Source organism: Psittacula echo (genome assembly GCF_963264785.1).
Source record: "Psittacula echo genome assembly, chromosome: 1".
Classification (NCBI taxonomy): Eukaryota; Metazoa; Chordata; class Aves; order Psittaciformes; family Psittacidae; genus Psittacula; species Psittacula echo.
In genome coordinates, this window is record NC_137735.1 from 67,560,700 (window position 1) to 67,583,309 (window position 22,610).

The following is a 22,610-nucleotide window of genomic DNA, read 5'->3' on the forward strand; positions in this document are numbered from 1 at the left end:
GACTTATTTAATCAAAGGCTGGGAGTGGTTTTTTTTAGAAAAACTTTTCAATATGCTTAAAATAAACCTTAAATAAGCTTAAGATTTCAACCTTAAATAGTCCTTAAGATTTCAGTGCACATTTTCCTACAGCACTGCGTGGCTTTTGTCATTTTTCTAAGTAACAAACTAAAGTGTAAGGTCATTGAGAATATTTTACGATCATTGCTGTAATACTGTTCACAAAGGCAAAAAGGCAGCTTGAAAACCAAAGCGGGTTAGGGCATTTCATTGGTTGATTCATGTAGAAATTCTCTTGTATTTAAATTATTCCAGCTAGCATACAACTTATTGCTTACAAAATAAATCCCAATTGGCTTCTAAAGTGCTATTGGCATGGGGCATAGTTATTATTCCATGCTCTTGGCTCAAAGATAATTTTTGCACCATGAGGGAATTTATATATAACATTCTTTTCTTACTCTTGACCTTCCAAAAAACAGCATGGAAAGATGACAAATGACAAATACAGTATCTCCCAGATGTCAAAGATTATTCCTTAAAATCAGAGCCAAAGCCTGCTTTTCAGTAAACAGGACAGTGATAAGCAGAAAAGCAGAATTTTGAAGAATTTTAATAAGGCTCATACTGCCCCAAATCCTGCTTTGTTGTTCATTTTCCCCAGTCTTTGTGCTACTGACTATTTTGGAATTGGGGTTTCCAAATCGTTACAACATAAAAGAAAACAACAAATTCTGCTAACTGTAGAGAGGTTTGTGAATCAATGAGTCAGGATGGACCACAAGAGCCTCTTAACTAAAGAAAGCATGGACATTTAAACATCCACTAAGTATGCAGGCAAGCTACAGGCTATGCAAAGATGACATGGGGTAACGAGTTCAAACTTCAACAGGGGAAGTTCAGGTTAAGGAAGAAGTTCTTTACTGTGAGGGTGGTGAGAAACTTCAACGGGTTGCCCAAGGAAGTTGTGAATTCCCCATCCCTGGAAGAGTTCAAGGCCAGGTGGGTCAGAGCCTTGGGTGACATGGTTTAGTGTGGGGTGTCCCTGCCCATGGCAGGGGGGTTGGAACTAGGTGATCTTCAGGTCCTTTCCAACCCTAACTATTCTATGATTCTATGACATACCACATCAGTGGCCTGTTTGAGCTGCTGCTAAACTTCAAGACTCACTAGATGAAATGTCTGAGCTGGATCTTTCGAAGCATTCTGCTCCCAATGAAGTACCAGCATGTTTTCTCTCAATTTCTGACTTTCATGGCTATAGAGATTAGAAAAATGCATTACTGACTCTAGATGAAACCCAGGAAAAGTACCATATGAACCCAAATTTTCAGCATTTCTCAAAACTTTATCTAATTTTGAAGCTCGAAGGTCACATTTCTGGGTGATATCTAAACACCTTAAAGATGCCAAAGTGCAGTAATAACATTGAAAATGGCAAAAGGGAGGAAAGTTCAGGTGAGGTAGTATCACTAAGTTCTTCTCTCATGGAAGTTCTTGTACGATTTTGGAAAAATCCGACATGAACTGCTGACAAGGTATTTATCCAGTTTATATCTGATACATTCCCTCTGTCAGGACAAATTTTATCATTTGTTATTTTTAATTATTTGTACCATGGTAGCTGTACATAAGAGGAGTGGGCATAACTCATACCTGTGCTTTAAAATGAGTGGAAAATCTAACAGCAAGTAATGTGATGTTGATTTGGAGGCACATTTTTGTATACAAATAGAAGCCCTCACTTTCTAAAAATGTTTTCCAAAGCATATTAAAAAGTGTAACTCTGACATTGAAACTGATTCTTAGGCAATGGAACTGAGGTAAAGCTACCTAGTGGTATATCAGCACAAGATACTATAAGAGCATGGTAAATAGGAGAGAAATGAATAATGCATGTTAGGTTATGTAGAGTATGTTAGGTTATGAATAATAAATGTTAGGTTATGTAGAAATGAATGTTAGGTTATGTAGAGAGAAAGTTAGAAAAGCAAAAGCACAAATGGAACTAAGTTTGGCCGCTGCCATGGAAGATAATAAAAAGTACTTTTACAAATATATTATCAATAAAAGGAGGGCCAAAGAGAACCTCCATACTCTATTGGATACTGGGGGAAGCCTAGTGACGGAGGATGAGGAGAAGGGTGAGGTACTTCATGCTGCTTTGCCTCAGTCTTTAGTAGTCACAGCAGCCACTCTCAGGGTACTCAGCTCCCTGAACTGGATGGCAGAGATGGGGAGCTGATTGAAGCTCCCATAAATTGGGAATAAATGATTAGAGACCTCCTGCTCCACTTGGATGCATACAAGTCTATGGGGCTGAATGGGTTGCACACGGGTGCTGGAGGAGCTGGCAGAGGAGCTTGATAAGTCACTCTCCATCATCTATCAGCAGTCCTGGTCTAGTGGGCAGGTCCAAGAGGAGTGAAGGTCAGCCAGTATTGACACCTCTCTACAAAAAGGGCAGGAAGGAAGGCCCTGGAAACTACAGGCCTGTCAGTCTGGCCTCAGTGCTGGGGCAGGTCATAGAGCAGATGATCCAAAGTGGCATCATAAAGCATGTACTGGAAAACAGAGGGATCAGGCCCGGTTAGCATGGGCTTATGAAGGGTAGGTCCTGCTTGACCAGCCCAGTCTCCTACGATAAGGTGACTCACTTGGTTGATGAGGGAAAGGCTGTAGGCATTGTGTATTTGGACTTAAGTAAAGCATTTGACACTGTCTCCCACAATGTTCTCCTGGAGAGATTGCTGCTCATGGCCTCGATAGGTGTATTCTTTGCTGGTTTGGAAACTGGCTGGATGGCCAAGCCCAAAAAGTGGTGGTAAATGGTATCACATCTAGTTGGCGACCGGTCACTAGTGGTGTCTCTCAGTGCTCAGTGTTAGGGCCGGTGTTGTTTAACATCTTCACTGATGATCTGGATGAGATATGGTCTGGAGAAAAAGTCTTATGACGAATAGCTGAGGGAACTCAGGTTGTTTAGTCCAGAAAAGAGAAGGCTTGAAGGCGACTTTACCACTTTCTACAACTACCTAAAAGGAGGTTGTAGTGAGGTATCTTCTCCTAAGTTACAAGCGATAGGACAAGAGGTAATGGCCTCAAGCTGCACCAGGGGAGGTTTAGATTGGATATTAGGAATGACTTCTTCACAGAGAGTGTGATCAGGCATTGGAACAGGCTGCCCAGGGAAGTAGTGGAGTTACTGTTCCTGGAAGTATTCAAAAACTGTGTAGATGAAGCCCCCAGGGACATGGTTTAGTGGTGGACTTGGCAGTCCTAGGTTAATGGTTGGACTTGATGATCTTAAAGGTCTTTTCCAACCTAGCTGATTCTATGATTCTATGATTCTAATAGAATTCTGAGTAAAGTTAAGGATGAAATATCCAACTTGCTAACTTTCTCCCCTCAAAAAAAAAGAAACAAAAAAACAGCAACAAAAAATCCACCTTTTTTTTTGCAATCCTGCTACAGCTAGATATTATTTTTTAAAGGATTTTAGAAGTTCTTTTTGTTGTGCTTTGGGTGGGTTTTTTTAATTAAAATCACTGAAGATCAGTAAGCCTTGCTTCTATATTAAGAAGCTAGATAAAAAAATAATTGAATTCAGTTTTAAATAATGTAGTCTTGAGCTAGAGTGGCTTTTTAATGGAAAATAAAAAGGAGCTCAAAAATCAGAAGTTAAAAAAGTATGAGAAAATAGTCTTATGAGGAATGCAAAGCACATAATTGACCTCTGGCAGCTGTTCAGTATTGAAAAAGATATGGATTACCTTAATTTACCAAACACTTAAAAGGGATATAAATTCTCATGCTTCAGAGTTAAGCCCAATTTCTAATGAATGGAACAAAGACGAGAAACGTTCACTGTACATACCTGTCATTTCTTTATTGCCCATAAGTTAATTTCTTGGGATTTTTCTCCAGTACTAACTTCTGCCAGAAGCAGATTGCTGGGGCTGATTCTGGCTGGTAAGTCAAGTTAACACTTCTGCTTTGCAAGTAACTGCAAGGTGAAGTAGACATGGTGCAAAACCAGAACAGGTGGGAAAGGAAGCAGGAATATTTCCCACTTTGAGAAACTGATTATAGCTCCAGCATGTCTTTTGTATCCCTGCTGCCCTCCAAAGATGTCCTAGTTCAGCTACTGGAAAGAAGACACATCCCAAGTGACCCATTAGCAAAGAGAGGAGCTGAGAAGTGCACGTAGAAGAAAATAGGGTCCCACAGGCCCTTTTATACTTTTTGTGTTTTGTGCAGGATTCACTTCAAAGGGAGTTTTCCTTTAAAGATATGTTTCTTGTTTCTATAAAACCTTCTTTGTGAGAATGCTGATAATCTTTTCATACCAAGGAAATGGCTTTTTTTTTTTTTTTTTTTTTTTTTTTCAGTTTGGGCCAATGATTCATTTCTTTCCAGCTCCATTCCAATAAAGCAAGTCTTCTGAAGTCCCTAAGTGCACTAACAAGATAGATTGTAGTAAACTCTGTAACAGCAGATTCTCATTTCACTGGAGTCGCAAGCAATATATTTTTATCCATATATCCAGCAGCAAAAGGTTCTGATATGGTAATTTTTACCTCCTTTAGTTCCTTTTCTCCTCCTTCCTTTGTATTCATCTCAATGTATTTAAAGCAAGAGACACATGGCTGTGTATATGCATTCAAACTGGAGAGCTGAAAAGCACATGTGCTACACCCACCAGAGAAAAACAGACACTAGGGCTGGCTTAGGCTATATCGAGGCTGATCTATTTTGTCAGCAATAGCAGCTGAGAAGAGAACTGAGAATAGAACTCTAGAGAGGATCAGTCAGGCTGCTCTCAACAGGATAGTTCGCTAGCTCACCTTTTCTATTACCACCATGTTTTTAAGTGCCTACCTGCCTTCTAAAAGGCAGCACAGCTACCATAGACCCCAAGTCAGTTGAATAAGCACAGCTTCTAGATTTTAATGTGATTCCTTTCATAGCTTTAGATACTCCTCTCAAGTGAGAATTAATATTTTGGCAACACTTTCACGTACTGTCTTCCAGGGCCTAAAACCTCTTTATTTTTTCAAAAGTTGCTACTCGAATTAAAATTCTAACAGATCTTTGGTTCCCTGGTACCTAAGTTGCTCTTGAAAACTTTAAGCTGTAACTTGTTACATAAAACACCCTGCAAAGTTTGCATGTGCAATCTTAACAAACAAACAAAAGGTATTGAAGTCACAAGAGCTGACATTTGTCCTGCTCAGAGAAAAAGGATTAAAACACCAATGGGCCTAAGGTCTGTGTAAGCATTGCAATCAGAACGGGCAACTCTCTGTAATTCAATCACAGCCATGGTGCAGAAAATTTCATCTCAAGTAAGAATGAGAATACTGAAGAAAGTATTTTAATTTTCTAATACTGCATGTAATACAGAGGCCCTGGAATTCACATCTGAGACTGCATAATCTGAGAATTAGCTAAAGAGGCAACAGCAGTGAAGATTCTTCAGTTCAAAGAGCTGGGTGCTCAAACCACACATAAACTGCTAAGGCAGTACAAAAGATGAAGGGAACAAACTGGTGGCCATGTAATTATTCTCTCAGCAGGCTCATCAAACAGTTCCCAGCATGCCCTCCTGCCTCTTTCTGCGGATGTTTTGACTAAATCTAACAAAATAAGGGCTGCAGTCACCTCTTTTTCACAGTCACTTGCAATACAGATCGGATGCAGTGTCAAGTCCTTGAAGGAATTGATGGTTGTCATCAGCAGTATTTGGCTGCCAGATGCAAACCACCTGGCAGACATGCAAACCTTTTGAAGGCAATTGGAAAAAACATCCATTTCTCTCTAGACTGAGCAATCATCAGGGAGGAAGCATGCTGAAATATGCACTTTTGAGATGTTTCTTTTTAAGAGAAAAGGGATTTTATTTTATATCATTTTAGATTATTTTAGGAAAAGGTAACAACGCTTTTGGAAACTTCTCAAGCAAATCACTCAGTTCACTCTTCCTTAGCATAGGCGTCATCTTTGTCCTAATTAGGAATAAGCAAGTTGAGCAAAACTAACTTCAGAAGCTGTTTCAAGGCTCTTGTCCATTCATTACATCTGTTAATCCTAGTCACAAATACTTATTGTTTTAAGAATTTGCTTCCAAAAACTGAAGTAGAACTGAAAGCTTAATTACCACACTTCTTTAACATGAAAATGACACTCAGCTTTAACACACATTGGTGAGACCTGAACTGCTAATATAAACATTTCTTTCATCTTCTCTGTGACAAACACAGAAAATAACCTGGAGCCAGAGCTTCACAGTTAGGTCTTTCACACCAACTGGCCTCACAGCACAGTTTTGATAACTATAGACATATTTTATATCTGAGTAGCATATAAAAATGGCAGCAATTTTAGCAACTTGTAAGTTTTAACTGTAGAAAAACATTTCCCAAAAGAATAACAGTATCATAAAGCTGCAAGGTGAGATGTGATTTCTCTGTGGTTTTTTACAGTATCAGACATGAATGTAAAGCAGTCTTCTGACTCCTTTAGGTCATAAGAAGTTGGGAAAAAAATAATCAATTTCCCTCCTTGATGTGCAGAAGTCTGTTAGTCCCCGCTAATAATCAGCAGTACAAGTTCACACAGCTCTTAGCTTCTCTGGATTTCAATGAGGAACATCTTCGATACCTGATTTTGATGATGTACATGAGCTTCAGAGCACCTCATCTTCATTCCTGCTATATATGCCAGCTATGTTTTGTCATAGGGGACAAAAATTATGAATCTCTTGGTGTGTCTGATTGCTTCACGAATTCATGTCATCTAAGTTGAGAAAGGACCATTAACGTCTCTCTTGCCTGACTGTGCCTTACATGGGTTGAAGCATCTCATTACCAGCGCAGCAAGTTAGGAATAAAGACAAAATAAACCAGCCAGAATGAAAGCCCTGGGTTATTCTTCCTGCTGTATCCCCAGAGGGCAGTAGCAGCATGTTGGTGACTGCCCATCCAGTGCTGGCAAGGAGCCCACTCCTCCTCCAGCCATGGCAAGAAGCCCTGGCTGCCCCACTCCAGGTAGTCCTAGGTAGGGAGAGAGCTGTGCTTCTAGAAATGTTTGGTTGTGAAAAGGTTAAGAAGTGGAAAATGTTATCTTAAAAACCCCTTTAGATCACCAAATCCTTGTAAAGTGGAACATTTTAGGGTTTTAATCTTTTTTTTCTTTTACTCTGTATGGTTTACAAGCTGAAGAATCCAGCTTGCCTTTGGAGAAAGCTGTTTTCACTGGTGATAATTCAAAATGTTAGACTTATTCAAAACATGATATTTGCATGTCTAAGTGGATATATCAGTTTCAGTGTGTGAGTGAGAAAGTCTGCTTTCATCTGTCATTGACTTTATGGAAGTGTATGTTCTTGAAACAGGCTTTTCTTTTTTTCTTTTTTTTAAGGTCCTTACCCACAAACTTCATCTCAAGTTACAGAATCAATGCTGTGTTCACACAGTTTACCATAGTTTTTATAGTCTTTAGGTAAATATGTTGGATAATTAATGATTTGCTACAGATTTCACTGTAAGCTCAAGTTAACAATAGGATCATTCAGAACATTCCTCCTTTACGCTACTTCAAGAATGGCTAATATTCTTTCTACGCTTAACAAGAAACATGAGCCCTAGCCTTTGAAAGGATCAACTTCATCTGAGATAACTGGTAATTTCCTGCATCTTCTAGAAAGATTCCTTGTCTTCTTCAGTCTTCAAGAGATCTCTTTCTTCTTCATCCAGCCTTCCCCACCACCTCTTCCTGGTCACATTTGCTGTGTAAGGGCTGCTTCTGTCTCCACTGTTGTTTCTTGTTCTGGGTCAAACAGAGCAAGCTCTGAGACCAAATTAACTTGAGCATATGGCTGCAATGCTTCCAGATCTCCTCAGAACACAGATCTTGCAGGACTTGCCTGCATGTCATGATCAGAGCTAGCACAACTGTGCCACACATAGTCCCAGGTTTTTCATTGTCCCTAGAAAAGGATATTTTACTATTCCTTCTGAATTAAGTAGAGCTTAGATCTGGCAGCTGCTCCTTCTGCTCAGTCCCCAGAAATTTGTATCTATGAGTATATGTATCATGGATTTAGGCTGGACAATTTCTCTGTCAGGATGGCCAAGTGTACAGGTCACCGTGGTGATGAAGGGTATGAGAAGACAAGTCCTTGCTGCCTTCCTTGCACTCACAGTGACCCACCGCTGTTCCCTCTCTGCCTGCTGCAGCTGAAGGCAGAGCCAATCCCTCCATCTTGCCAGACTTAAATTCATTCCCCTCAGGTCCCAAAGGCATTGACCTACTGTTTCATCCAAAAACTTCTAGTTTAAGATGTGGTCTGAGAAAAAAGAGCATTCCTTTTCTTTGGGGTATATATTTCCCCCTGCACATCTCATGACGGCCTGGTCTGTTTAAACATCAAAAGTGCTTGTGTAAATATATACAATGAGGCTAAGTGATTAGAATAATCTAATGCAAATTTCAAAGACTCTGAGGAGATCTGAGAATTCAACACTGTCATAAGTTTTATTTCCACATCATGAATGGAAATAATATAACTAAAATACAGATTGTACTTCAAAGAAAAGCAGTGTTGAAATTCTAATAAATGAGAGGATTGCTCGAAGGTGGGAAGGAAAACTTGGCAGGTGGGGGTTTGCTCTTTTCCCAGTTGTAGATGCATTTTATTTGTTCATAAATGCCTTAAAAATGCAGTAACATCTCTGCGAGCAATGAGGCACTCTTTTCCATTAACTTTTGCCATATACTGTTTTCACACATCCTCATTCGTCTCCTGAGCCTGACTTCAAATTCACAGGCAGCCGCTCCCCAGGCCATCACCCTGGCCTCTATTTGCAGCACCAGCTGCGGCTGCCACAGCCGCTGATGGTGAGAGCCATCCAAGGGCATCCTGGAGAAGTGAAGCCTCCTCCAGGCACCACCCTGGCATCAGCTACCAGTTTCCCAGAGACACGGGTTGCTCTGCAGCTAAAGGAAACCTAGCAGAAAACCATCAGATTGCCTAGAGGCAAGAAAAAGCAGTGGTGGCTCCGTCTCTGCAGGATATTTGCAGTTCTTGAAATTATGTTGTCTGAGCTCCTGTCCTGTCCTACTCTCATCCCTGGTGTGGCAGCGTGCATCTCCACTGAGGGGGATAGTGGAGAAGGGATCCCAATGGCGACATGAGTGAGCCTTGTGAAAGCATCTACTTCACATTCAAACTCCCACAGGGCATGCAGTTTTGCCTGCCAGCAGTGAGCAGCAAGTTGAAGAAAAACAACTCCTGGGCTCTGGAGCTGCCAGAGAGGAAGTAGCTGCCTTCCCATGAAGGAAGCGTGGTGGAGAGCAGATGGTGCATCTGGTCCCTCAGCCACAACTGAGCCTCCCACCTCTCTTCTCTCCGCATTATCCACTGTGACCCAGGGTGGCCCCACAGCCCACAGTGCTCACTTCCTCCATCAACATCATCACTTCCACCCAAAGTGCAGTGGGTACCTCATCAGAGAGCTGATAGAGAGGTGGCACACCAAGGCTAGGAGTATGTCTTTTTTTAATTCTGAGACAGGCATTTTCATAAGAAAAAAGGTACATTTTCAGATCAATAATAGGCGAACAGTTCAGAAATAAAAGCCTTTCCCTCAGAAATGCAAATCATCTGGACTGCTCTAACATCTCTAATGATCCTTAAGCACTACCTTTTTGCTGTCTGCAAAGCAACCGCAGCTTGACCTATGAAGGACAATTTCAAGTGACCTGGGGAAGCAATAAAAATGCAAAGACAAAATGGGAAAAAAATATTTATTTGAACAGTTCTGTATGATCTTTCCACTCTCTGGAAATTGCAGTGTTCCACTATAGCAAATGCACAGAGTTGAAGGTCAATGTCGAGCCATAAAAAAGCCACAAGTACAATTTAAGCACTTACAGTTATGAGCAAAACAAGCAAAAAGGTACTTTTCCTATTCCATCTGGAATTCTACTCACTCTGTATGTAGTGTTAATAAAACACAGACGCAACTCAGGCCAATGGTAATCGAAAGCCATTAACATCAGAAGCTGTTCAGTGGCCTGTTGAATTGTATTTTGTTGGTCTTAGCCCACTGCCCATTAGACAGACATCTACATTACAGCCAAAGCCTTTGTATCATTTGCAAGGTCCAAGGGCTGTTATGCATTTTTTTCTCTGAATTTCCTTTGAATAGAATCATTTTTGGACACTGTGGAGTTCCTCCCCCCAGCACCACTGGTGCTCATAACATTTGTGGTCTCTGAGGGCAGAACATCCACCTGCAGGTTTGCTGGGTAAATAATGAAACGCAAATATGCATGGGTCATCCAAGAAAGCTGTGACTGATGTAAGCACAGCAAGGAAAAACAATCAGAGTGTCTATATTACATGGAAAGGGGTGTTGCCTCTTCACCACCTCTCCACCCAGAATCAGCCGCTTGTGCTGACTGCAAATGCATTGCTGCAGACAAAAGACACAATGTGCCTGTAAAGCAGCTCGCTGGGTGCAAGACATCCGGCACAGCCAGGGCTTTGCTATCTGATAGAACTCTAGTCAATTAGAGGAAAAAGATTTGTCAGCACACCTCTCTTCTCTGTCGTACAACTTCTCCCTAACCTGCCTGGGCTTTTTCTCCACAGGAGACTGCTAAACAGAGCTTAATACTGAGACAGTGTCTTCCATAGCACTCTCTCTGCTTGTCCTGCTCTCTATAAACTAGCCTTTACTTGCATTGGGCAAGGCAGCAGTTTCCAGTCCATGTTTTGCAGGATCACACTTTCTGAGAAACAGTCATTTGCTGCCAGCAGAACATGCCTTAGCCCACCGCTCAGCCCAGCTTTCAAGCCTCATTGGATCCATACGCTTTGAATGATGAGGGTGATTTTTCTCCTAGTTTCTGTATGGGTATGAGTTGTGGATATCTCATCAATGTGATGACAGCCATATGCTCTTGGGTACCAGCAGGAGCAAGAGAGAAAAGGTTATGATCTTCAGAGAACTGTGTCATTAGCGCAGCTGCCACCGTAACAGTACAGGGCTGGTGAGCTTTGAGTTTTCCTGTTAAGACTGTCTATTCTTCCATGACATGACCTTTTGCACTCAGATTTGTCATGCACCTCACAGGTTAGAAATCATAGCCTGAACCATTAAATCCCCCAGTCCTATCTTGAATAACATGCTTTGTAGAAAAATTTCTTGAAGGCATTTCTGTGAAAATACAAGTAAATTTGGTTTTTAAGGCTGTAAGGATCTGGAAGTCGTTCACTGGGATGCTTTAGAAAGAGTACAAGGCTTAGCAAGTGAAAATAAAATAGTACTGATTTATACAGTAATACAGTAAAAAGCCCATGCAGGAAAAATGCAAACAATCATTTTATATATGTTTATGCACATTAACTCTCTAAGTGATTATACAGCCTAACATCTAGATTTTTGCGGGGTTTTGTAATGCTTCAGAGGAATAGAGCTGCAAATAGACAAGTATAAGCTTCATTTCTCCCATTTCAGGAACAGCAAATGCATTTTTTTTTGCATTTAGAAGCTGCCTCTTCTGTCAGTTGTACTCATTTTTTGTATGCTTTTATGCTGATAAAATTCCACTGATGTCAGCTATCACAAACCTTCATACTTGATAAATGTGTGAGAAAGAAGAGAATCAGGGTCATACTAAATGAACAAATGTCAATCATCAAGGAATAAGTGGGGGGTTTAGCTTGTTCAGAGGAAAGTTAAGTGGAAGGGCCTTTGTATAACTTCCTCCATGCTCAAAGGTAATATGTAGATGCCTTATCTAAATAAAAGCTTTTTTTTTTCCTTTTATTTTTCCTTGCGTGCTCTCAGAGGAAATGATGTTGAAAAGGCTAAAGCCACTGACATTTTGGTGGTGTGAAAGAGTTAGAATGTAGGCTAGAAATTAATGGCAATGCTCCCCTAAGCGTATGATCCATTAAGTTGTTTTGCAACACTGAGAAATGAACCATAGAGTATTTTGTTAAAGTCAGTATTCCTTGGGGATGAAAGCAAGATGAGGATCTTTCACTGCAAAATGCCGAGCCCTGCCAGTAGGGATGGAAGTATAAACCCAGAATTCCTCCAGTTCAGTTAAAGGAACTGCCCTGAACTCACACCAATGCAGCTGAGGACTAATCCAGGGCCTGTATCCCCATTTTGATGTCTCCAGGCTGAACAAACAACGCCTCCAATGCTCCAAACCAGGCAGTTGCAACTTGCTGGCCTGTGTGCAAAGAACTTCAGCTAGATGTGTTGATACTGGAATAATGTCATCACGGACTTGTCCTGCCCACTCCCAAGTGAGGGATACCTTGTTCAGCACTAGGATTTACTGTAGTTTTCTGAGTGACTTGTTTTATTCTGGCTGCACAGAGTTGCTTACCCTTTCAAGAAAATAAGATATATGATCAGTGGAGAAATAGGTTGCATTATTATTCTGCAAATAGCATTTATAAAATTCAGTCATTAATGCTCTGTCCACAGCTCTAGCACCAAAGGATGGCTTTTTACTCTATCCTGGCAGAACAGATCAATTACCAGTTTTCACTTGTATGTAACTTGGTGTGCTGCTGCCTTTTTTCTACAACTACTGACTACCTTGACACTGAAGTTGCTTTGCTCAGCAGTTTCTGCTCACTTTGCCAAGTGTTCAGCTATTCAGTTGGTGTTCCAGCATATTTTCTTCTGCTTTATCTGCAGACCTGAAGGACAGGAAAAGAACCTCTCAGGCTTGGCCTGAGATGGATTTGAACTGGTGTTTTCAGGGCTGCTCAGCTGCAGCAGGCTTTCTTTTCAAACTCAACTCAAAGGATGAAATAAAGAAAAATGGCTCTCGGGAGGGTTCTTTACATTGCATACCTGAAACCTGAATAAAAAGAGAAGCCAGGCATTAAAAAAATACCAGCTTCAAAAAGTCGTTGGCACTGATGAAACGCAGCTGATCAATGGATGTTTGATTGCTACAAGGGGAGCTCTAACTGAAGCTGTTTCCCCTTGGACTGTTGCCAGGGACAGCAGCAGAGGTTTCTGAGGAGCTCGGGAGGGGGAGGCAAAGGAGCCTTTGTGGCAGAGACTACACACCAAGAGAAACCTCTCAGCCATGAACAATTTTTTACAGCAAAAGCTTAGTAAACCTCAAAAGCAGGCAGTATGCTGTTGAGCAGAAAGGCAGCTCAGTCCTCTGATACCCTTTCTGTAATATTGTCTTCAGGTTTTATGAAATGGCAGGGGAGATGAAGCACATCTGAAGACAGTTGGATACCTCTCCATCTTTCCCTCTGCATTTGACATACTGGGATCTGAAATGCAGCAGAATTATGAAGCCGCAGTTGCCTGATTATCAATTCAAGAAAAGATCTCAGGAGATTTGCCCTGGTGAGGAGTCTTACCCAAGCACAGCAAGTGTGCCTCGGCCAGGATTTCCTAGGTAAACCCCACACTATAGGTTCAGGGAGTCTGATGCTTCCAAAAACTGATGTGTGCAATGCAATCCCTTTTTATGCACCAAACAAACGTATGGGTCCTGAGCAGAGAGACTGATGTTCTCAGGACACAGCAAAGTTTCTCTCCTGTCCACCTGGGACCAAGCAATGTGTGCACCGTTGAGTATGGGCCTTGCCTGGGCTTTCTGAGGGGAGGTTTCAGCCCCTGCTGTGTGCAGGTCAGGAAGCCATGGTGTCAGACTTGCAGCAGCAAGCCAGATGTTGAGAGACAATGTTGGCCCTACTGCATACAACACTGCTAAAGCCAAAGTAAAGTGACTTTGTAAAGTGACCCACCTCGTTCAAACATAACCAAAGGAGCTTCAACCCACTCAGCTCAGATGCCGGGTGCTGCTGAAGCACTTTGGGCTCAGGAAGCTGGGGGCTCATCATAGAATCATAGAATCATAGAATAGTTAGGGTTGAAAAAGACCTTGAGATCATCTAGTTCCAACCCCCCTGCCATGGGCAGGGACACCTCACATTAAACCATGTCACCCAAGGCCTCATCCAACCTAGCCTTGAACACTGCCAAGGATGGAGCATTCACAACCTCCCTGGGCAACCCATTCCAGTGCCTCACCACCCTCTCAGTAAAGAATTTCTTCCTTATATCCAATCTAAACTTCCCCTGTTTAAGTTTGAACCCGTTACCCCTCCTTCTGTCACTACAGTCCCTGATGAATAGTCCCTCCCCAGCATCCTCTGGCTTTGGTCTGTTTTGTTATCATTACACAGCTAAATCAGGTTGGTTTGGTGAAGCTAGACTCATACATGTGAACCTGCAGCTGACATACTGCAGTTAGTACCTCTAAGGCAGTGAAGGACTTATGGTGAAGATAGCAGGAGTGCTGATGTGACTGATAGTCACTGTAAGGGGTCACAGTCAGGACTCCTGCTGTCATATCCCATATTTAAAATAACTGTCTCTCCAGTTCTGTCACACACGTTCTGAAGCAATGATTTTATTTATTTTTTTTTTTCTGGAGATAAACCCAGATTCTTCCAATAAACAAGCAGAGCCCTTGGGTGCTGCATCTTTTTAACCAGATGATAGTGTGGCTACAAACCATCTCTCAATGTGATAACTTTTGCCTTATCTCTAAAGTAACACATTGGCCTGATCAATCAAATATAAAAATACAATTTTAAATGCCTGCATTTTGATTTTCTGAAATTCACTACATCTTTAGGCTGTTACTATTTTCGCTTAAACTGCAATATCATTTTAGTTAATAACCTTCTTCTTCACCTTACAGTACAGCTCCACCAAGGCTCCTTTCCTTTAAAAGAAACTGATTTGACTTTTTTGGCTGCTGGGGATAAGGGGAAGGAAAAACAGTGTTCGAAGAAGAAGCAGGATTGCTTTTGTGTTTTGCTTTTCTCTCTGTGCATATAAAATTCAGACAATGAGTAAACCTTTCCCATCTGTGAGTATGCAGAAGTAGGTTACGCTGCCTAAAGCAATTGCAATAACTCATTTGCCACTTTTATAGAACTCCCTGCTTTATTAGTTTTATCCTGATAACTTTATAGTTACTTTCCAGGTTTATAAAAAGTAGATAATTGAAATCACAAAGGTATCTTGATACCTGAATTATCATGTAATCACCTGGATGCACCTGAAACTCGATTAATGCTATGTTTTAGCTCTTTCAACTGGCTAGTGATACAGTTTATGTAGCAAGTAACCGACTGCTTTCCATATAAATCGGACAAGTGACAGAAGGACCTCTTTTCCTGACAGTGCAAGTTCTGTGATATTTAGAAGCACAAATTTAAGACCATCTGTCCTCCTGATAAAGGAGCAATGAGATAAACCTGGAATCCAAATGTTTGGAATAGTGTCATTAGTAAAAGCAGAAAATTCTATGAATCTGCTGAATCTTGAAAGCATTAAAGAACTTGGGTTTATTTATATCAAAAGCTAGTGCTTTCATGGCTTACAGGCACAGATGGAGAAACAGCTTTCACCATTCCAGCCATGATGAAACAACTCACTGGCTAATGGAATGTAAGAGTGAAATTAAGGACTTCTTTTTCCATGGCAGAAATAAGGACAAAGACAACGGATTTCTGGTGCAGCCAGATCTCAGAATAATTGAACCAACTAAGGATGGCACACAATTCCAAACACCTCAAAATATATCCCAGTATACAATAGACCCGGGAAGTGCTTCTCTTGGGACTTCTGCTTAATGTTCCACATCATCAAAAGGTGTTCCTTCAGTCAGGCTGCATTATCGGTTTCCTCTTCCCTGCAGGGTGTGGTTGTAACAGCAAACAGATCAGCCAGGGTGCCAGAAATTCCTAAGTTAAGATGGCAATAGAGGTCTCACGAGATGTGAAAGTGGAGTTTGGAAAAGCTGATTTCAGATTGGGCCCCTAGAAGCAATGTGAGCAATGTAACTTTGTTGTTCATACAGTAACAGCTGGAAGCGGATGGTTGGTATCTCGGCACATTTCTAACTTTCCCAGGATTAATTGCACAACTCCCTTAATTTAAATGACAGGGAAATTATCATTTGCTTATTTCCTACACTAAACAGAGAGGCAATCTGACCCGAGTCTTAAGTGAGAGGCTTTTTAAACCACAGCCGCTAATTCTACATTTACATATATTCATTAATTTTGAAACTCAGACTGTCATGAGACAGATTAGTTTTATCCACCTGATGATGTGTTGCTAGCAGAAAACCAAAGCATGCAAACAGCTTTTTGTGCTGGCCTTTTTGTTCAGCTTCAGAGAGAAATGTCTGCTGTTAGCTTCAGTTTGCAAGGCTCTGTGCAGAGGCATTGCTCAAGGGAGCACAGGCTCCAGAAGCAGCTGGAGCTTGTGCTCTTTGCCTCGGTCCTTGATTAGACTTGATTCTTTCAACAGAAATGGCTCCCTAGAAAGAGAGACTGGTGCTGGGCTGAGATGCCCAGCACAAGAATTGCCTTCTGCTGTTCCCAGCTGCCAGCTCTGGGTAAATAAAAGTGAACTGTACTTGGGCTCTCTGTCACTTTACTGCACTGCAAAATCAACTTACAAGGCTTAAAATGTTTGATCTCATGTACTAGATGGTCAATATTAGTGCCAGAAGGGACATGAACATTGGAAGAACAGCAATGCAAAGGTGCAGCCCCAGCCAGAGTGCAAGCCCAGCTGGGAGTGAGCAGGCAATCACACACACACCCTATACCCCCCAGTTCTGCAGGCCCAGAGGGAAGAAGAGGTTGGCCAAAGCCCAGTCCACAGGCTGTGTTTCATTGGCACCCAGCCCATCCTAACACAGTCATGGCTTCCTGGGTGCTAGACATTAGCTCCTGCAGTTCAGTTGAACCTGACAGCAAGTGGGCAGCAATGGGGTCTTTGATAGGAGGGAAAAGTGCAGAGGTTGGGATGAGTAAAGGACCATAGCCCACAGAGTGCTATATGGCACATAGGGAGCTGGAGGGCTAGAAAAAACAGGTACAGGAAAACCATCCCTCAGGTTTATCAATAATGTGGTTTGACGATATTCCATATATTAGAACAAAATGCAGACGCTAGACTTAGCCCAATAAAGGACATGACAGCATGCTCTCCTGCTGGGTTGCAACATAGCAAGTGGGAAGAGCTCTTAACTGTCTGAAGCTGGAGGCAAGCTGATTATCTGAGAACTAGTCATCTCCAACAGGACAAAGACTTTCAAATATGTTTAAATATGTCTAAATGGCACTGTAGGGACTGTGGCTCATTTCTGCTGTTAATAATCTGATACAGCTATAACATTTTTTTAATACCCAAAGACAAATCACAGCATGTAAAAGACCATGTGGTTATATTTTAGTTTTTTAGAAGCTGAGATAGTAATATTAATACATTATGAAGGCATTGTAACAAGAGTGCTAGTATTTTAATGATAAAACATCCAGGGTCAGTAGAAAATATATATCACCATCTGCAAACTCATTTAGATCTAATAAAATAGCATAGTATAGGAGATCTGTCACATTTTAAATAGGATAAATGTTATTTATACTTTATGCTGCAACATTTTATCTTTTGAAGCAGCAGGAAGATGTAGCAGGACTTGGTACTTGATCACACCCCATCCTCTTAACAGGCAAGAGGAACCATGACAGCTCATCTGCAGCAACAGGCAAAGGCTAAGGTAATTAATTAAGGGGGTTGCTGATGATGGAGACCAGCTGTAGGAGAGACCACCCTCACCTGTCCCATTAGTGAGGGGTCAACTGGGCTCTGTTGGAGGGGTGCAGGTGGGGAGGAAGGCTATAAAGAGGGGGGCAGGCAGAGAGCAAGCTGTGAGCTTTTGTGGTGCAGGAGCATTGGTTGGTGTTCTGATGTGGAGTCATTTTGCCTGTGGGTGAGCCATAATTTAACTCTCTCTGCAAGGGAAGAGTGAGTCAGGTGCAGCTGGTGGCCAGGAGAGGAGATGGTTCCCAGGAGAGGAGGGGAAAGCTTGTGGTGGTGAGTGGTTTCCTTTGTAAGTGAATTCTGGTGCTTTCAAGGGTAGCCATGCAGGGCTGCAGCAAAGTAGTTTGCCTGGGTTTGTGTCCTGTAGCTGAGCTCAGGGCAAGGTTTGAGCATCCTGTGGTGCAGCAGCGCTGAGAGAGCCTGAGGAATGGTGGGTGTACATCTGCACTCCAGTACTGGTAGCATGCTGGGTGCAGGTCCACCCTTGGTTGACTAATACTTAATTGTTTAAGCCAGTCAGAAAAGTTGCCTGCTGGAAAGGCTTCTTAAACTATTATTTTGCTGGTGGCTTTGTGAAGTTTTGGACAAAGAGCAGTGTCCTGAAGGTGGGATAAACCTAGATGATATCTGCTATGTTTTATGCTGGCACTATTGGCTTAGAAATGACTTCTGATGGTAGATGAGAGGAGTGGGGTTCTGCAGTATTAGTATGTAAATATCATAATGGGATCTTTGAAATACATGCAATGTCAAGAAAGTGGGGAGAATATAAAAGGGATCAATTAATCATCTAACTGCTGAGTTATTCTTAATGTTTCAAACCTGGTTACAGTGGTTGTGCGTGTTACGCCTAATAAGAAATTGTACAGTTCTCCCTCTGAAGGTCTCTTGGAACTGTTAATGTTTTGGCAAACAACCCCCCCAAGGTTCAGCTCTGCATTATGCCTTCTTGGCTGGCACTTCCAGACTTAAGGGAAGGTTGCAGAAAAAGCCAATTGTGAGCATATGGCATTGTCTCTGCATTTCCTTCTTCCAAAGAGCTCAGTACTATTAACAGCTTTGCTGTTAATAGGGTAACATCTTTATTTATCTTCCTGTTGCTATTTCTTTTTCTTGCTTAAATCTATGCTTAGTAGATCTTTATTTTTTAAATAAAGCAACAGTGATAATGACTTCTGTATAAGCTCATGGACATGTTCTGTTATTGCTGAGGAAGTAGAGTGAAAATACCTTCTCCGTGGAATTCAGCTTTGTAGTCTTTATTTTTCCAGCCAGTATGTACTCAAGGAGGGGTAGAGGCTGCAGCATTTGGGTTTCTGCAGGCTTCCAAAATAACCTAGTGAAAGGTCACTCAGCTGCTACCACCTTGAAATGGCAGGCGAGCACACCACTTGGAACTGATGCTGACATCAAGGGTGAGGTTGTTGCACATCTCTCCTGTTGGAGGGAAAATCTCAAAGGGGCTCAGCCTTGTCTTTGCCATCAAAATAAGGTGCTGAATTTAAATCAGACTGGAGGCAGCCCAAGGGTTTAGGTGCCTGGCTGGCAGTGATTCACTTTCAAAAGAATCAATCTCTTTCTCTATGCCAAAAATAAAACAGTAGGAAGAGCAACGGGCAACTACAGCAGTAAAATGTTTGTATTACCTGCTAGAGAAATTGTGGGTCTTTGGCATTCCAACACTCTAATAAAAAGTGAAAAAACAACTTAATGGCTTTGTAATGTGAAAATCTACAACAGATGCCATGCAACATCATGGTGAAGCAAATTATTACTCAGGCCCTGCAGGCACTCAGCACTTCTCATTCCAGGAAGAAACAAAACTGAATTTCAAATTACAGTTAAGTTTGGGGAATACTGTGGAAGAATCACTGGCTTCGGAAGTGGGGTTGAAAGGAATGCAGAAAACAGTATATTTTAGTGTTAGAAAATAGAGGGAGACAGCTACAAAAGGCTTTCTCATGCTTTTCTATTGTTTTTCACTTCAAAAACCATTGTGCAGTGCTTAAAAATGGGATGGCTCTAAACTAACGGCAAAACTGCATGCTTATCAGTTGTAGCTTAATTTGGCTAGAGACTGAAATATGATTTTTCCCCCCTCCCCTCACCAAATTGCAAAAGTATCTAATGAAGTAAATCACTGCAGAAGACAAAGTACAGGCTTGTAAGCCTGTTTGTTTAGCAAAGGGAAACCAGGGTTTTTTCCATGGAATGATCCTCATATCTGTGACATTCTCTTGCTGATTTGTCTATCCTGGCTATGGAAGCTAAAAACTAGGCACTGCTTCAAATTTCAGATGTGTGGTAGCTAATTACAGTACACATGATCTTAATAAAGAAGAGTCATTAGTTATAAAATACATTTGCTCTAGAGTTTCCTGGGTAGGAGATGGAGAGTCCGAGATGGAGAGTCTAAGCTGCAGAGTGCTACTGCCAACTGGATGGCTTATGCTGTGATTTTGTCAATTACTGTTTTTTCTATTTATGTACCTACAAAGCAGAGATGATAAAATTTGTCTGTCCTAATTGCCTTAAGCTTTTAGCAAATATTTATGGACTACATGCAGACTTTCAGGAGATGAGTAATTAAATTTCTACATCTTGTTAAATGTGTTTTGTAGAATCTTATCTCTTCCTCCTTTAAACAGCTTCCTCTTTCGATCTTGAAAGCACTTTCCAGTAGAAATGTTGAAATTTAGAACAGATATTTTTATGCTAATGGGAGCACATTAACCTCAGGTCAAGCTTTACGCCATCTTCCTCACTTCAGCTTATCCTCATGTTTTGATCCATAACACCTCTTGACATTTAAGATAAACTGTAGATAGTAAAGATTATAAAACTGCTCCCACTTGAATAGGAGCTTTACCATTGGTTCCTCTAGAAACAGTATCAGGGCCTAGAGAGATGCATGTAATGTCTTGTAAGACAGACTAATATGCATTCTACCTGAACAAATATGACTCCAAGCACTTTTGAAGCTTGTTCTCTAGTGCTCTGTGAAATGCATGCTTCTACTTGATGAGCTGAATATTGAAACTGTGTAGAACAACAACCTTCATATTAATTTCTCATATTAATTTGCTGCAAACAAAACAGCAACCCTGCAACAGGATTGACCAAAAGGCTCCCAGTCACAGATGCTAAATCACACCTGAGTGTAAATGAAAATGCATTAAATCCATGTAAGCACCTAATGCATTCATAATGAGCTGGTGCTGTCACCATAGCAAACTAATGCCAGAAACAGCTTACAGAGGTGGACAGAGCTCTTGTTTTCTAGACTCATTTATTACAATAAATATTACTGTGGTTTTGATTCAAATTCTACTTAAACTTTGTTTAAATAGTCAGCACAGATGTGGAAAAAAAACCCTAAAGTAAGTCTAAGACTTGATCTTGTTTTTCTGGAGTACTATATGTAACTCAAATATTCCTGGTTATATGTTAAAACTATCCTTCTTTCAGCTCAGAATTTCCTTTACTTTGGGGCAGGATTTTTAAAAGGAAAAGTGAATGTAGTGTACAGCCTCAGGATTTCATTTATCTGACTTCTGCCCCACCAGGAAGTACACTCTGCAGTACTGCAGTCTTAAAATGCTGGAGTTATGCATGTGGGGGTTTTGTGTGCACAGGCATGAAGTCCTGGGCTCCAGGTGACTTGAAAAATCATCTCTTTGCCAGAAGTGGCTCAGCAGTCACCTGGAAGTACATGGTGGGTTGTGGCAGTGTCTGGACTAGCTTGAGATCCTGTGAGTTGTAAAACATAAGTTATCAGCACAAGCATCCTCACCTTCAGATTTAGCAACAGCTATGTCAGCTGCTGAATTCAGAAGCATAAGTGAATGGAGCACTAATTTACATTCAGTGTAGAGATGCTGTACTGCCCTGTCAGCACCCTGCTAAGATCCCCCAAGACACCTGAAAGTGGACTAATAGCAATGAAGAAAAATGAAGCTGACAAGATTGTAAGTTTTGCCCCAGACCTGTTTTTCAATAAAACTGGGATACATGTTTATTCTGTTTCACCCTCTTCCTGCAGTTTAACCCAAGACAACCAAAATGATGTGCTGTGAAAGCAAATTCTGAGGACCTACCTCTGACAGACCACAAGCTTTTAACTTTACTAAACAAGCAGAGAAGGACAAGAATGTGCAACCTGTAGCACTGTATCCCGCCTGTCCTCTCACAAGTCGACCAATTCCATTAACAGAAAATGCAGTCATGTTTGCCTGTTTTAGCTTGAATCCACCAGATTACTGTAAAGCAGCTTAAACTTGCTTGTTTTGACCCCTCGAAGGCCAGCTGCCACAGGTCTCATACCTGGGCCCTATTTCCAGCCAGGTTCACAGAATAGGCATTTTCAGTACAAAACAAAAGCAAATAAATGCCTCTGTCCTTGGAGCGGTGACCTCGCTAAATTACATAAAGTACCCTGAGCATCTGTCGCAGGTAGGGCCATGGCCTTCTCTTATGACAGCATCACAGGAACATGCATTAGCTCTGGAGGACTGATCTTGCAAGGATCAGTGCAAGGACATTTCAATGATAAAATGAATAGTTCTTTACTCTGATTATGATGATTAATTCTGTTATGTCAGCAGCCTTTGGCACAGCCAGCAACAGCAGCAGATTTCATATGGGGAAAAACTTAACTGAAGAGCCAAGAACCTTAAAGGGGAATTTTGTGTGGTTAAATAATAATATTAATAAATGACACACCAACAGCTGTAATTTTACATATATGCCGCAACACACATATTCCTCAATCCTCTGTAAGACTTTGTACTAATTTACGATTGTATTGTACTTGAAACATCAGCCAAGATAAAAAACTGGCTTCATTGCTGGAATTGACCAGCCACAGATGGACTCAAACTGTGGAAGCTTTTGGACTCCATGAAGTTGAGCAGA